We start from the raw sequence: 15485 nt of genomic DNA on the forward strand, positions 1-15485 counted from the left end.
ATAATAACGTAAATTGCGAAGCTTCTATAATTCATTGGGTCGGGGTGCGAGAGGGGGGTGGTGGTGGTGGTAGTGGTGGTCACGGCCGTGCCAATTGGATTAGGTCTTATCTGTCGAATGATAAATGGAAGAACCTTCGGAAAAATATCGACCAAACAAAAAAAGAAGTTTATCAAGAGTGGTCGATTCGAAGGTTACGTGCAATAACGGTCCTAAACTGGACGTTACTTTTATGCACTCAGAATGGGTTTGAATAGGAGGCTTCGATCAGATATTATAGATTTATCTCTGAATTTTTAGGAACAATAACGGGGGAGGAATCTAACACTGACGTGGGCGGGACCTATTGGTAACGGGGCGGAGCATAAGCATCGTAAAAGGAAGAATTCGATTACGGAAGAAATTCCACGCTACTGACCCAAAATCAAAGTTGCTCCACCACCGAATATCCAAATCCGCGTCCAAAGCTAAATTCTAATTCCGCGGGGGCATGTAGCGAACACGAAAATGAACGTCACCACCCTATATAACCAAGTCGGGTCGAACGTTTCCTTAATTACCGCCGTCGAGCTTGATTGCAATTAGCGATCGGAGGCAAGTTCATGGTCGCTGTGGCTCGACTCGTCGAAAGAAGTGCCACTGTTTTCGAAAGGGAAACCGTGAGGACGAAGAAAAGAGGAAACGGTGGAGACACAAAGCGGACAGTCGCAATCTTTTTCTCGTTGTCAACGACTCCGCGTAATTAACGCTTCTTTCGCGACGCGTCGGTCGTATCGGATGCTTCTACGCTTTGTCGGACTTTAGAATGAGCATCGCTGCGGAACGAAAAACCGACATGTCGCGGGAATTAATCCGATAGCGTCCTCGTTGCTGGCGACGTCGTAGAAAGGATCGATCGATTTCGTTGTGTAATCGATGGGAAGGTTTCAGATTTATGGTCGTGACTCGAAATAGAAAAAAGAATTTGACATACAGTTCGTGGATGGAATTCTTTTTTTTTTTTTTATTTTATTTTTGTTCCATGTACTCTACTCGACAGGAGGATAAAAAGTTCCGAAGGAACCATGTGTCGCAAGCGCACCGTTTGCTAATAAAAGAGGGTTGAAGTATCCACGAATCGAATCGCGCGAAACAGCTGACGCGTCCATAGCGCCTCCACCTGCGACGCTTGGCTCCGCCCCCTTGTGGGCGTTACGCTTGAGATAATCCTTTACATTCAAATATCTCGTAAAGTATTCATTTTTCGACGCTTGCACCTTTACACTTCCACGTTCAGAAAGGTAAGAAGAATCTGTTTACGTAAAAGCTAATCTACAGTTTCATCTAAAAACTGACAGTGTCAACGTTCCGAACGGTTCTCAGGAAACAGTTGGATAATTAGTCCGAGTTTCTGTTCCATAGGAACCTGAAAATACGCGTCCAGAGGGTTTACCGTTGCGCGTGAAAAGCGAAACGTTTTCGCAAGACAATTCTATTATCGCGTGGAAAATTTGAAACGCTCGAGATTGAATGTAAAGAGCAGACTTTGCCACGGTTTCGAGGCTCACCGGGTAGCGAGTAAAATTTAAATTCAAGCTCGCAGCCGGGAGCGTAGTTAAAATTTGCAACGCTTGTAATTCCGGGCTGCAGACAGAACTCGCGCAACGCTTGTAACCAACAATATTTCTCATAATTCCGACAATGTGAATTCTAAATCGAAACTCCTACTTTTCCCATTAGAACTGCCAACCGTTTCCGTACCCCGAATTCACGGCTTACGCAAACTGCGGCTATAAAACGAAAAGGTACACGCAATACGCCCCGGTATCGCTCCACGCAACGCAGATACAGGTAACCCCTCCTGCAACACGGCACTTCGGGAACATGCTTTCGACGTTACATGCCTACTTTCAGATGTAATCGCATATATACGCTTTACGGGAACGACCGTGTACTTTTAGAGGGCGTACGTGTACGTATTTCGTTAGCACTAGGTTTAACGTTGACGTACGTACAGCACGGTCACTTTGACCCGTTCGAAATTTTACAAGGTTTTTATCACTTAGAAAGGATATTTTTAAATTCATTTTCGTTCAAGCCTCCTAATTGATTTTAGTAAAACGACTTCACTCATTGAAGCGTTATTTCGGTAAGAAAAATCTGCTAGGAAATCTGTGTAAACGTGGCGTTGATAATCGTGTACACTTTTTGTGTATCTCTATAAAACGTATATATGCGATTTTCGTGAATAACATGCGACTCTTCCAAGACGCATACATACGAAACGTATAACAACTGACAATTAAGGTTCGTACATACCCATCAAACATTTCTCATCGGTTGTTCGACCATACGATTCGACTTTGAACGTCGTGAACCGTTCAAATAATGAAATGGCCCGTAAGCAGAGTCAATCTCTATCTCGGAAAAGGTCTCCGTAGCGAGTTAACCCTTACAATAGGAGGGTTGGCCGTATCGCGAGGCTGATCAGCGTGCACTCGAGCCTTTCCATCAAATTCCACGATCCCCGGGTCGACGCGGCCCAGCTTCACGACCAGTAAAAAGACTCATAAACCACGGGATTAACGCCACCGAGCGTCGAACGTACCCCCTCGTTTTCCAGGGGTATAATACCTTGGCCAGGGGTTTGGATCGGAGCTGTACGCGCGCGTAACACGCGATTGTCGGACTCCGGGCTAACGGTTGGACGTGCTCTAGCGAGTAACTGTGTGTATCGGCCCCGTACCGAAGGCCTGTGCTACGTGCTCGGTAAGAGGTTACATGCGCTTACCCAGAAACACGTACACGTACGTGCGGGAAGACTGGCCGCGAGTAGCCCCCGCAAAACACAGGGCGTTGGAATTACGCGATACGCCTGGCTGAAGCGTCTTTTTCGACTGCCCCCATTTCTCCGCTCTAAGAAACTCGGGATGGATCTCTGCATTAAACTTTACCAGTGAGGAGTAACCGAAGAGGAAAGACGGGAAGAGTCTTAAGAGGATAAGAGGGGTTAAGACCGAGACTCTTTCGAATAGAAAAAGCACCTATGAATTATAAATAACGACGATAAATACCTGAGATGCGAAATATCTTTCGGAATTAACCGTGGATCGGTCGGCGACTTACCTGAAACAGACAGAAAAAATATTTTTAAAAATTTACCATCGGAAAAAAAATAACACAGGTCGCTGCGTGCCGTATTCACTGTCCAGGACCCGCGTACAGGTCACGAGGTTCTGCCGTTAGATACCCTATCGCGAAATCGGACAGTGAACGTATTACGAGTCCGGAAGAATCTCACTTAAAGCTGTCGAAAAAAAAAAAAAAAAAATCCGCACACAACCCTAAACTCGAGACCACGATCGGAAAAGAAGTTGCAGCCGTTCGGTATGACTCCGGGTGATCTGAGATTCGATTACACGCTGGTATTTTCAACGATATCTAATATTTGTTTTCAATTACCGGTTTCGATAGCCGGCGAAGTATTACGAAAGCATCGCGAAACGGACGGTTGGCTGACATTGCACGGCGAGAGGGTTAAAAATCCGTGATTCGTCGGACAGGCCGACGCAAAACCCACGAAAAAGACAGTCCCCCGGTCTAAAGAGTACAAACGCGACAGCGATTTCCGTCGCACGGGGTTGTTTGGGGAGCGTGTCTGGCCGTCTGCCAGCGGCGGTATCGTGCCTGTTTATTTTAATTTGTGAAGTGAACGCTGGTCATAGCACGTTGCGTCCATGCTGGCTCTCGCAGTTGGCGTAAGCGGTTCTTCCGCGGAGAGGAAGAAGGAAAGGGAGGGGAAAAACGGGTAGGAATGAATAAGTCGAACGCTAAGAATTGCGAACTCGAGTCGCGGGAAACGTGGATTCGCGCTGATTCACCTAAACGTTCCACTCCGACGTGACTTTGGTTAGCGAAAGATAATGACTACTCCAACCCTTTCCAAACAAATCTGATATCTAACTCTGAACTCCATCCGGCTCCACCATCGAAAAGAATGAAAAATCAGTCCCGCAAAGGAGATGTAACCATCCAGGGTCAGACGTTATAGTTACCCAATCCTGCGTCCCTTGACCGAGCAAAAATGTCTCGACAATCCTCGTTCTACTCACGGATAGTAGCCACATACATTCTCCTTAACAGAGAACTGATCTTTTCGTCCTCCCTGGAGTGCACGTAAGCGTTCAAGGCAACCACGCGGAAGGATTTCGAATCAGTCCAACCAATCGGAGCATCGTCTGGCCCGAGCACGGATGAACCGTCTGTAATTGAAAGAGTGGAATAATCTGAGACACACCGGGGCACTCCCGGCGGTAACCCAGGCTCTGCCCTTTGTCCGCTTGCTGGAAACGCGGCTTCTTCCTGGTCATAAAGCGAATAATGAAGTGGGTCATGGAAATTCACCGCCGTGCAAGGAAAAGTCGAGTCCACTTGGCCGCCATGTGGGATGGAACGAGTCACGGAATTACTTGCGGCCCGACTATTCTTTTATTCAACCTCCGAGGGTCTATTAACGCTTAAGCGTCCAGCAAAAAGGCCGCGCAAACTGCTTTCCTACGAGCCTTCGAAAGGCTCCCTCCTCCTGGTGTACGGATACGTTTGGCGAGCTAGATCCTAATTCTCCATGTCGTATATATACGTTCAGGTACGATGGGATACTTATTCCTGCTGTATATATACGTTTGCAAATGAGACCTTAATTTCTCATGTTGTACACACGCGCTTGAAAATGAGGCACTAATTATTTGTGTCGTATATATACGTTCGCATACGAAAGGCCGCCTGTTCGTCCTGTATTCATTTCTACATTCCCAAAAATTAATTCTGTTTACGAAATTAGTTTTTCATCGTACGTCTAAAGATGAGGCAGTAGTTCTCTTCGCGTCGTATATATATACGTTCGCATACGAAAGGCTACTTGTTCATTTATATATTTCTAAAAATGAATGTTGTCTGTGACATTGATTCTGGAAATGAATCGGTAGAAGCACTCGAAACGCGGAAATGGCGCAGGTTTCCGGCGAGTTAGAAATGACTGAACGTTGAGAACGGCTGAAAGGTTGAAAGGTGCGCCGAAATTCCCTAATTGTACGTCGAGAGTTCGTGATTGGAGTTCCCTTCGCGAACACGCGTCGCACAATTCCGATGTGTTTCCATGCTCGAAGTGAACGACACCCGTACATTCCACTTGGCAAACGATGCAATAACCCTAATTACGCTTTCCTTTCGCACGCTATGTGTGCGGGCCAGATGGATTCGTCAAGGGTTGTGTTCCTTGCACGGACAATTAAAAGCTGGCTTAAGTGGAGACTTCTCCGCGTGTTTACCAATCGTTTTGGGCGATAAAAATATTAGAAATTCTCACTGGTAAAGGATATATACCTATCGTGGCAGACCAAGAGTAGTAGTATATGGTTCATGGTACTCGTATATATACGTTCCTACCGTATGAAGAGGGTTTCATGGCAGACGAATATACACGTCCACGAATATGTTTCAGGATGTTTTTAAGCTAAGAATGTCGTCGCAAACGTACATATAAGTTCAGATCGACATAAGTAAAAGTCTCACGAGTTCAAATAGCTCGCATGCTTTCACTTATCCGGGTGTGATCCGGTTCCCTAGTCACCCCCTGACGGAATCGCAGAGCGCGCCCCTCGCCCGTTAACTTTTCAATTTTACAGGAATCGATCAATTAGCCGTTTAAAGAGGCCGTAAAAGTTTCGCCGAACCCCTGAGCTGTGGACGGCCGATTTCACAAGTGCCGGTCGGATGGTTGCGGGGGCGGGTGAGGTACCGACCAACCACGATTTCTAAACGTGACAAATGGACAGGAGATCACGGCTGTACGTCATCCGGAAAGATGGGAAAATCGATGAACTCCGCCAAGGGCAGAGTGGAGGTGGACGTGGGTGAGGAGAGGAGAGGGTGACCAGCGTTCAGATTGCAAAAAGAAATATTCCTCCCCCCCCCCCCATCCCCCCCCCCCCACACCCTTGGGTGGTTCTTCTTCCTTCCGCTCTTTTTCTCCCAGGTTGGATACCGTATATACAGGGTGTCCTTTCATCGGGCGACACGCGATGCCAGTTCGCCGAAGGTTTCGTGGCTATAAAATTAATCTTGCGTGCAAAACGGAGATGGAACGGCGGAAAAAGGAGCAGAAACAGATGGAGAAAGGGAAGGAAGAAGGAGGGACGCGAAGAGGGGTTGAACGACGAAAGGGAGAGGAAAGAAAGCCACGCCTGGAGTCGCACCGAACCGATTCTTCTTGCACCCTCTGCCAACCGACCCAACCACCGTCGTCGTCGTTTCTTTTCCGCACCCGCGACTCCTTTTTTCTTTTCTTTTTTTTTTTCCTTTTTCTTTTTTTTTCCCGTTCCAGTCGTCCCGTGGACCTTCTTTCCCCGACGAAGCCGCGACTTTGATACTTGGCGCCTGCTGCCCCGGAGATACCGTAATTTATGACCTCCGCGAGCCGTGGTCTCTTCTCCGGCATGCCGGGCCTCCGTTACATCTGTTTTGCAAGAATCTTGGACGACTCGTCTGAATCTCCCACTCACGGTGACGAGTATGCTCGGTAACTTCTTATTCCTCTGCTTTCGCGAAAGTGGAGGGGACAGACACGCGACACTCATCGAACAGATATTGTCTACGCTTGATAACGAGACTCTCGTGTGAAAGAAGATGGACAGATCTAACGTCCGTGTACGAAACAAGACGCGCAGACATAACCTAGAGTCCTCGAACCTACCGATAACCTAAAGTCTCGCTCGAGAGCTTCGAGTCGCCAATTGTTCGTTCTGTCGCGTAACAACAAGATAACGGATATTTACGTTTACGTGTTTTTCTATTACCGAAGGTTCACATCCGAAAGAAATAATATCTCGCGACGGTTTCGCAAGACGCTGTCTTACGACGAGAAAAAGAAGCCATCGTCCAGCAGCCACGAAGTCGTCATTTCCTTATCGCGGATGCAACGGAAACGGGTCAAACGGTTGTGTATTATTCACCGACAATTTGTCTAGCATTTTATCGCCGAACGTAAAACAATAACGCGGGATGGGAACACGGTTCCCTTACTTTCTATAAAAGTAACAACGGGAGATAGAGGACGGAGGGGAGGAGGAACCGTGGCAGCAAGAAGTCTAGAACAAACTGAAGGCGACTCGTCGAAGCGCGGTTTATTCCCAGTGGTTATCCAATCGTGAACGAAACGGACAATTTTGCTTTTATTAATCCGCGTTACTGTCCCTTGAGTTCCTAGATGTGTAAACAAATATTATTCGAAGAAATACTTTATCCGATGGTAGCCAAAGGTACTGGGAAATATTCCTCCGTTTCCTAGGAAAAATTCCTGCCTGACCAACGGAAATACTTGGGTTGGACACTGTCGTATATATACGTCCTGACGCAGGTGAAGTTAGAGACTATATATATATATATATGCGATATTAGTAAATAAGACTTCACAAGTGCTACTTTAGCATGACGTAGACACGCGTTCATGATCAAAAAATTACCTCCTCGTACCGTACATATACGTTCGCATACGGAAGGTTGCTTTTTCGCGCGGTATCGAAATTTCCACAAAGGAAAAGCTACTATTTCACGTCTTACATTTGTATTCCTGCTCAAGACCTCGATTCTGAATGCCGTATATATACGTTCGCGAACGAAAGGTCACATTCTTATCCCACCGCGTCGAGAGCAAACGAGTAACGCTGAGAACAGCGTTCCGTTGCTTTCTAAGAAAGTAACAAGGCAGAAGAGGGCGGGCCCGCGGCAGCAAGAAGTCCGAGGAAAATAAGAGGCGACTCGTTGAAGCGCATTTTATTTCCGGCGGTTATCCAGTCGTGAACGAGCTGCTTCGAAACGATACCCCGCCGTTGATTCCGACTTGTTCTTGCAGGACGGATGATTTTCTTGGCCGGTTCACGGCCCAGAACCGGAAAGAGGGGCGAAGCTGGCAAAAGTGCACGACGGTCACGAGTCACGATTACGAGCTGCACGCCGAGGTGGTTAGAACGTCACGAATTTTACCGGAGGTTAGAGACACAATGGCGACTCGTCGGACGCCGCTCGACTCTCTCTCTCTCTCTCTCTCTCTCTCTCTCTTTCCTTTCTTTTATTTTTTTTATTCTATTCTCCTCGGCGCAACTCTCCAAGATTTTCTTCCCCGATCGCGACGGGCGGGGGACTTTGCATTTCAAATTTTATCGACTCCGGTGCCTGAGAGTTCGATTACGTTCGGCGATCCAAGGAAGGATGACGAGAACCTTGTAAACATCGACCGGGCTCGAATGTTGGACGCGAAAGGTTTGGTAAGATTTGGAATAGATGTATGCGGACTACGCGCATGATACTAAAAATGATTCATTGGTTAGATGGAGGGGATACATCTGTAGGTATGACTTTGTAGTTATCCATCTGGATGACATTCTAATGGAGATATCGTCTACTGCTGGTTCTAGTAGACGAACAGATAAAGCAGAACTGAATCTAGGACTGGGTAGACTTGTCTAATCAGATTGGCGACGCCCCATCTACCAACTGGAAGCCCTGCACCCTTCGGTTACCTACAGCAGTCTAGTAGTCAGTCCCTCGCTCAGTGGCACTAATCCAACGTTGAATTCCTCAGTCATCCAGCTAATGCTACCTAATGCTACAACATCTACTAGATGAACAGATAAGGACTTGTCTAACCCGATTACTGACGTCTCGTCTACCAATTGAAAATCCTGCGCCGCGTAGACGCTAATCCAACGTAAAATTCCTCAGCTACCCAGATATCGCTATCTAATTCTAGGTCTACTAGATGAACAGATAAAGTCTCGTTGAATTTTAGACCCTGGGCGACTTGTCCAACCCGATTACTGACGCCTCGTCTACCAATTGGAAGTTCTGCGTCGCGTAGACGCTAATCCAACGCGAAACTCTTCAGCTTCCTTCTTCCAGCTTTCCTTCCTTGTCCACGCTTTCGACCTCCCAGCAGTACTCTCCGTTTTGCAAACGCAAAGGTAGCCTCCGATCAGGGCGAAATCGGTCGAGACGCGAGCGCCTTCATGGAAGGAACGTGGATACCTCGAGGACGTCACCGAGAATAGACGCGAGGGGAAGGAGGAGGAGGGGAAGCAAGAATAACGGGCAAGGAGGCAGGGCCGACTTTAATTGGACTCAAAAAATCGACAGACGACTGACGGCTAACGCGAGGAGACCCGCCAACCTCCACCCTCCGGTCGCCGCAGAAGCAATTTGGGTAAAAAGATAAGAACAGAGAAGCTGAGAATGGGGCCGGTGGGAGGGGAAGAAATAATAAGAGGCGGAGGCGAAACGTTCTCGAATTGAAAGACCAATTTGTAGCGGTGCCTCGAAGACACTATTAGCGTCAGTTATGACGAGCGGAAAAGGTACACGGGACGAAAGCTGAAAAGCAGGAAATACGTGCGACTCTTGGGTGCACAATGCCGCCTCATTTGTGTCGGGGCGTCTTGCGCCGCGCGACGCGCTCGAACCAGCCAGGAGGGCCTCTTCTCTCTCCTCGCGAATTGATTTCCATCGTCGTTCGAGCCAGCTCGCGTGTTCGACTGTCGTTTTAATAATAGAAACTGCCGGCCGAAGGGGGCTGCGAACGATGATTGGAAATGTCGTTTGTTAAATCGTGACGGGACAACGGGGAAGTTTCTCCGAACGATTACTGTTCCTATTTTCTCTGATGGGACTAATCTTGTTTGTTTCTTTTTATTTTTTTTTGCCCCCCCCTCCGGGTCGGTTCCGCCGCGCCCGACGATTCGACGACTGTCGTTGAAACGACAACGGAAATTGAGGAACGAGACGAACGAGCGGAAAAGTTGTCTGTCGTTGCGTGATAGGTTGCGTGGAGCTCGAGGCAGAGCCGGTGCGTACGAAAAGAAGACGTCGGTCTTGTGGTGGCGAAGTTCGTTTTAGATTTTGCTGAGCCCAAGCGAACGGAATGGGAAACAAGTGAAAATCAAAATAACGAACGTCCACTTATACCGAAGCTGCGTTCCCACCAACTAGAGCAGAAACATCCTCGAAATCCAATTGCGATTCCCCAAAATTCCAATGCAAAGCGAAGAGAGGAGCAGGGTCGCGGAGAAATTTCATTTTTTACCCGTGCAATATCCGCGCGATACAAATCGCGTGAACGTTTGAAGACAGCGCGTAACCCGGTAGCGGAAGAGACTCTCCGGCAAGTCGCGACTGGTGCGCTCTGAAATAGAAAAAGGTATTTTCCTCGGTCCTGGCCCGACGTATTGCCCGCGTATCTTGGCGGAGGATCAACGAATACATGCATCCTTAATGCCCCCGCCGGCAGGATCACCGAGGAGGAATTCAACGAAGGCCATCCACGGTGATGAATCGTATCTGGGCGTTGAGCGACGGAAGTGCGAGCAGGAAAAATGAAGGAACTCTGCTGGCAAACAGATACGAGCCGATCAGAGGAGATTGATACGTGCTGGCTATCCTTTAACACGGTTCACTGTTGATACGCAGTGGTTACATCGAGTGTTTCTCACTGAACCAAGCTGTCACTTCTGTCGCTTCGAAAATTCTTTCCAACGATTGATCTTCAAAACTCCACTTTAATCAACAATTCTGACGCCATATTCGAGTGCCATCCGTTTCTTTCGTCGGGCTAATTTATCCCCGAAGGGATCGGTTGATCCTTAGCCGACCTTCTCTCGTCGCGTGTCGACGGAGGTACAAAAAAATAAAAAGCTGATCCTTTCTTGTTTTCTTCGGGCAATAAACTAACCGTAAAAGCGGGTTAAGTGATTGCAGCCGCGTCGAGGAAACTGCTTTTCGTTCCCTTCGTCCGCCCTTCCAGCCGCTCCACCTTCGCGCGCCCTGCCAGTCCATCCCCTTCTCTCACTTTTTTTCTACCACGTTCCCGCGTAGGATATCGCGCGATGGGTTGATTTATCGATTCGCAGTAAAACCACGAAAGGTGTTGCGTCGTAGCTGGCGCGTTTTACACGCGAACCACGGCCTCGGGATCTATTTAAGGTGGCTCGCGGACCGTGACGGAAGGTGGTAATCGACGAAAGAATTTCGAGAAGTCGATGCGGAGACCCAGAAGTCCTTCCAAGACGTTCGAGTGGTCAGGGATCCGAGCTGGATGGCTTTCTTCCATGCAATGATTCTAACGAGCCGTTAGGGTTCTTACCCCTTTCTGAATCCTTGTTTTCTTTTGGAATTCTACTCCTTTTCGTTTGTGAAATTAATCGTACTAAACTCGGGTTTAATATATGCGCCACCAGAGTCGAAAGGGTTACGTCTTCAAAAATAGAGCGAGGCTTCTACAAGGTTGACAACGAATTATATAGAATATTTTAGAAATACGTAGGCACCCTGTGATACCTGTTCAAGGAACAGTTGCAAGCGTAACCGTCGAGATATCAGATTCCAACTGACACAGCTGAACCGTGAAGACTAAGAAGAATAAGAATTGCACTTCTTCGTTGAGTTACGTTATTATTCTTATTGTATCACAGACTGTAGCAAGCTGAAACACAGCGAGAAGATCTGGACCACCGTTTCTGACAATGATATCACTCCTACGCTTCTGAAACACTCTCCATGTATCGTTCCCCGCAGTTCTTCGACCCTCGAGGTCCAACGAACCATCGATTCTTAGAAGCGCTTCAAAGGAGGAATCCCACGATCCCCGACGAAGACAAAAGTCATGAAGTTTGCCGGGTTCCCGTGTATCTATCATCGTCGGGAGGATAAAATTTCACTGTTGCCGGTGCGATTCCACGTGCGCCGTATCGCGACCCAGAAATCTCCGGCAGACTTCACCAGACCCAAATCTCTTAATTCGTGGACGTGTCCGTCCCGACCGCGGCGATTTTAACCCTTCAACTGATACGAACTCGAAATTCCACGTGTCCCGAATACCGCGAAGGGTCGCACGTGTTCGTCTCTCCGCAGGATTTAAGCTCCATTATTCCTGTTCCCGTTTCGGTGCTTGTAATTTTGGAAACTTTATCGTACATGCGTTCCACTTGTCTATAAAACTCCATTCCAACTGCGAAGTATCCAGTATTTTATGTTTGAAGGTAGTAGACGAACTCTTCGTGTCGATACGAATCGAAAAGTCTTTTTCTATTTTTCGATACGGCGGTCCGTTTCCGAAATACAAGCACACTCGAAGATCGTGCGTATGTGAACTCACGGATACGCGGCAGTCGCGAGCGTTCAGGAGCGTTCGCGCATGTGGTCGCACGGTCGGTTGACTGAGGCCCAAACTTTAAACGTTTGTATCCAGGTAACGAAGCTTTCGATTGGAAAATGGTAAACGGCTTTTCGATTTCTTTTTCCACAAAGAATTGATCTCGAAGAAAAGTTTCCACATTATCGTCAACAGGCCGCGCGTATGCCTCACGTTTCAGATTCGTTAATGCGTGTCCGCGATGCAAGGCGTGTTAATTCGACCCATGTTCGAAAATGAACTCTGCCTCCGGGATTTCCCGAGTCGCGAATCCGTCCTCGGCTCTGGCGTTGTTTTGCCGCGGCTTACAGACGGCCAGGGGATAAAGCACCGGGCCGAATCGCATAATAGTCGTGTACATCACCTGATACACGAGTTTTATGGGCGAGAACGGAGACGACACGGCCGCGTAGCTGGTGTTTTTTGTCAACCAGAATCCGGACTGTTAATCGGACAAAGAGCACCGGTATCCACGGGTAATTTATGGCTGGCCCGGCATTTGCATGCTTAAACAGGGTGAGCGTTCGCGATCTCCCGAGGAGAGGACAGAAGAAGGAAGCGGATTCGCGCCTGCCATCGCCCAGTGATTTTTTGCTGGCGCCGATGTGTAAGTTCCACTAGGAGCCGCGGAAAGTTGCCAATTTGTTGTTTCCAACCTGTACATTAATTTTCCTTCTCTTCTTTTCACCCTCGGTTACCCTACGGTGGTCGACATGGGTCCACGTGTTCTTGAAATTCGCAGCATTTCCACGTGAGGAGGAGAAGGAAGTTCGAACTGATTTCGAAAATAGGACGAGTTCTCCATAAGCTGGTCCCATTTTATCCTCGTGGACTGAGAGTAATTGAAGGTTAATTTCATCAGGAAAATCTGAGCTATATAAATATCCTCCCCTCGTTCGTTCGATAAGTGTCGCGCAATTTCCCTCAGAATTTCACATCCTTCGTTCGATAAGTGTCGCGAAGTAACAGAAGTAACGGAGCGATAATGTAGTCTCGTGTAAAGATCCCGTTGGCGAGCGTCGCCAAGGCGACCTGGAGAACAATCTCGAAGAGGATGCAGCGACGGCGAGGGGGGCCGCAGTGCCGTATCTGGGGGTCGCTTAAACCCCCCTTCTCTTCTGGTTTCTCGCGCATTGAATAAGTCATGAAGGCCCGCGCGATAAACAGGCTGATTTTATCGCGGGCAAAACTGTGCGACTGTGCGTCGAACAAGCCGTGCGAGGGTTCAACAAACTTCCTGGCGCGCTTCGGCGTGCCATTCACGGCGATGACACAAGAGTTTCGACCCCCACCACGACGATCGGCGGAGTGTTGCGCTTTCGCGCCTAGGAAATGGGACACTGTCGTGTTGCGCGCGCAAATGCTCTCTAAACCCTTAATCTATAGACAAATCACGTAAAGAAAACAATTATTAATACAAATTTCTTCTCGATCTTGTTCTGGGTTAGAGAATTAATTTGTAAATAACACGTATAAGAAAAGACAATTCTTTGTAAATATAAAATAAAGGTAAACAAAAATTTGCATAGTGAATTTTTCACGAGTCACAGATGACCCAGAACCATTTTCCATTCCACCGTCGAACCACCCGTCCCTTCGTCCTTCCTTTCTATTTTTCTCCGCGTACTGTCGGTGTGCAACAGCTTCGGTTTTATCGTCTTTTTTTTATTGTTTGTCGCAAACCAGGAAACGGTGCGCGTTTCACGCATTAAATTTACATGAAACGATCGCGCCGATGAGATCGACGACGAGCGTTATGCTCGAGGTTGCATTGTCCGCGCTCGTTCGCAGAACGGACAGGATGCGTGCAGCACGCTCCACTTGCACCGCGGGGCGAAAATTCAACCGAAAAAATGTGCCCCCGGTGTTTGGAGTTCGACGAGCTCGCGGCGAAACGGCGCTACTTCGATTTTCATCGGGGATTTCTCGTTTACGCAATGCATACAGGGTGTACCGCGAAATCCGGACCCGTTTTCGTAAGTAAACTGAAGTTTTGTTGATTCGCGAAATGGGACATACAAGAAAGAATAAACAGGTAAGAACGAGGGGACAACGATGGTTCGACTATCGAATCGGTGTTATTAAAATGAAAATAATAAGAACGAAAGGTACTTCGGTTTAAAAAATAAAATGTTAAAGAACGAGCAGAAATCAACGAGTTTCGATATGTAAAACAGCGCCTCGAGACACATTCGACTATTCCTGGAGTCTACGATTGATCAAAATTGCAGTGAAAATTCAAGAGTGTGCAGTGTACCATGGAAATAGCCTTATTATAGCGATGTTCAGTCTTGTGCAACTTTGAGCGTAAATATAGAGGTTCGTCGCTATCATTTTATTTTTAATAGACTCGTGGCTGCCGCGATCGTCCTTAGTCGACGGTTGCTATTATTTTTAGAAACCGAAGAGTTGACACTGTTTTATCAAAGTGGAGAACCGAAGACGTTGCTCGGAAGACCGGCTTAATCGTAGACTCAACGCGTAGACTTTAATCCCTCGTGATTCATTCCAACTTTCGAGATGTGTTTGCCGCGAAGATAACCATACACAAACATATCGTTTACTCCGCGGCTGTTATCGATGACTAAGGTTCCCTTTCGACAAAGAGAGCTAACGTTACAACGGAAGAATGCCTACCAGATTTTTAACACCGAAAGATAACGTGGAGATCCGAGGTACAACCATAAACTTTGCGCAACAGTCTCTGACTTATTCTTAATTTTGAAGTTAGGCTTTATCGGGACGATTAGCCGTCGAATGGGGATCTCATACTTTCTTTCCGTTCAACGCGATTTCAAATTAATGCATCTGTTACGTTTATCGTATTTCTAGGCAATTTTATTTTACAAAAATAATCGACACGCGGCCTAACCCTCAGCTGGCGTGTATTAGATTAATTTTTCACCGATGGAACCACTAATTGTCCTCCGTGCAACGTACGCGGAATACGTCCCGGGATTTTCATTATTCCATTAAGGAAATCTGCATGTCGAGCCACGCACGCGTATTAAATTATCGCTGCGTTTTATTAAGGCTGTCCCGGACGTCTTTCGGGTCAAGTCCGGGGAGAGGATTAATTCGCAATTAATGCTCGGTGTCCCTAATCTCCGATGCTTAAAAGCGCATTACACGATTTCTCCCTCCTACCTCCCCCCTCGTCGCGGAAAATCCCGACGTGTCCACGAACGCTATCCGTGGAATTTATTTCCACCGACGGATCTGCTTATCGTGGCGGAGAACATCGTCGAGACGAGAGGAATTGATTTTCCCT

General features: G+C 47.5%; 1 protein-coding gene across 4 annotated transcripts in view; it reads right to left on the reverse strand.

Moving 5' to 3' along the window:
* LOC128874835 (max dimerization protein 1-like) overlaps window positions 1-15485 on the reverse strand; it is a 172415-nt gene that overhangs the window by 95234 nt on the left and 61696 nt on the right. The gene's annotated exons all lie outside the window — the stretch shown is intronic.

Source organism: Hylaeus volcanicus, chromosome 4 (assembly GCF_026283585.1).
Source record: "Hylaeus volcanicus isolate JK05 chromosome 4, UHH_iyHylVolc1.0_haploid, whole genome shotgun sequence".
Classification (NCBI taxonomy): Eukaryota; Metazoa; Arthropoda; class Insecta; order Hymenoptera; family Colletidae; genus Hylaeus; species Hylaeus volcanicus.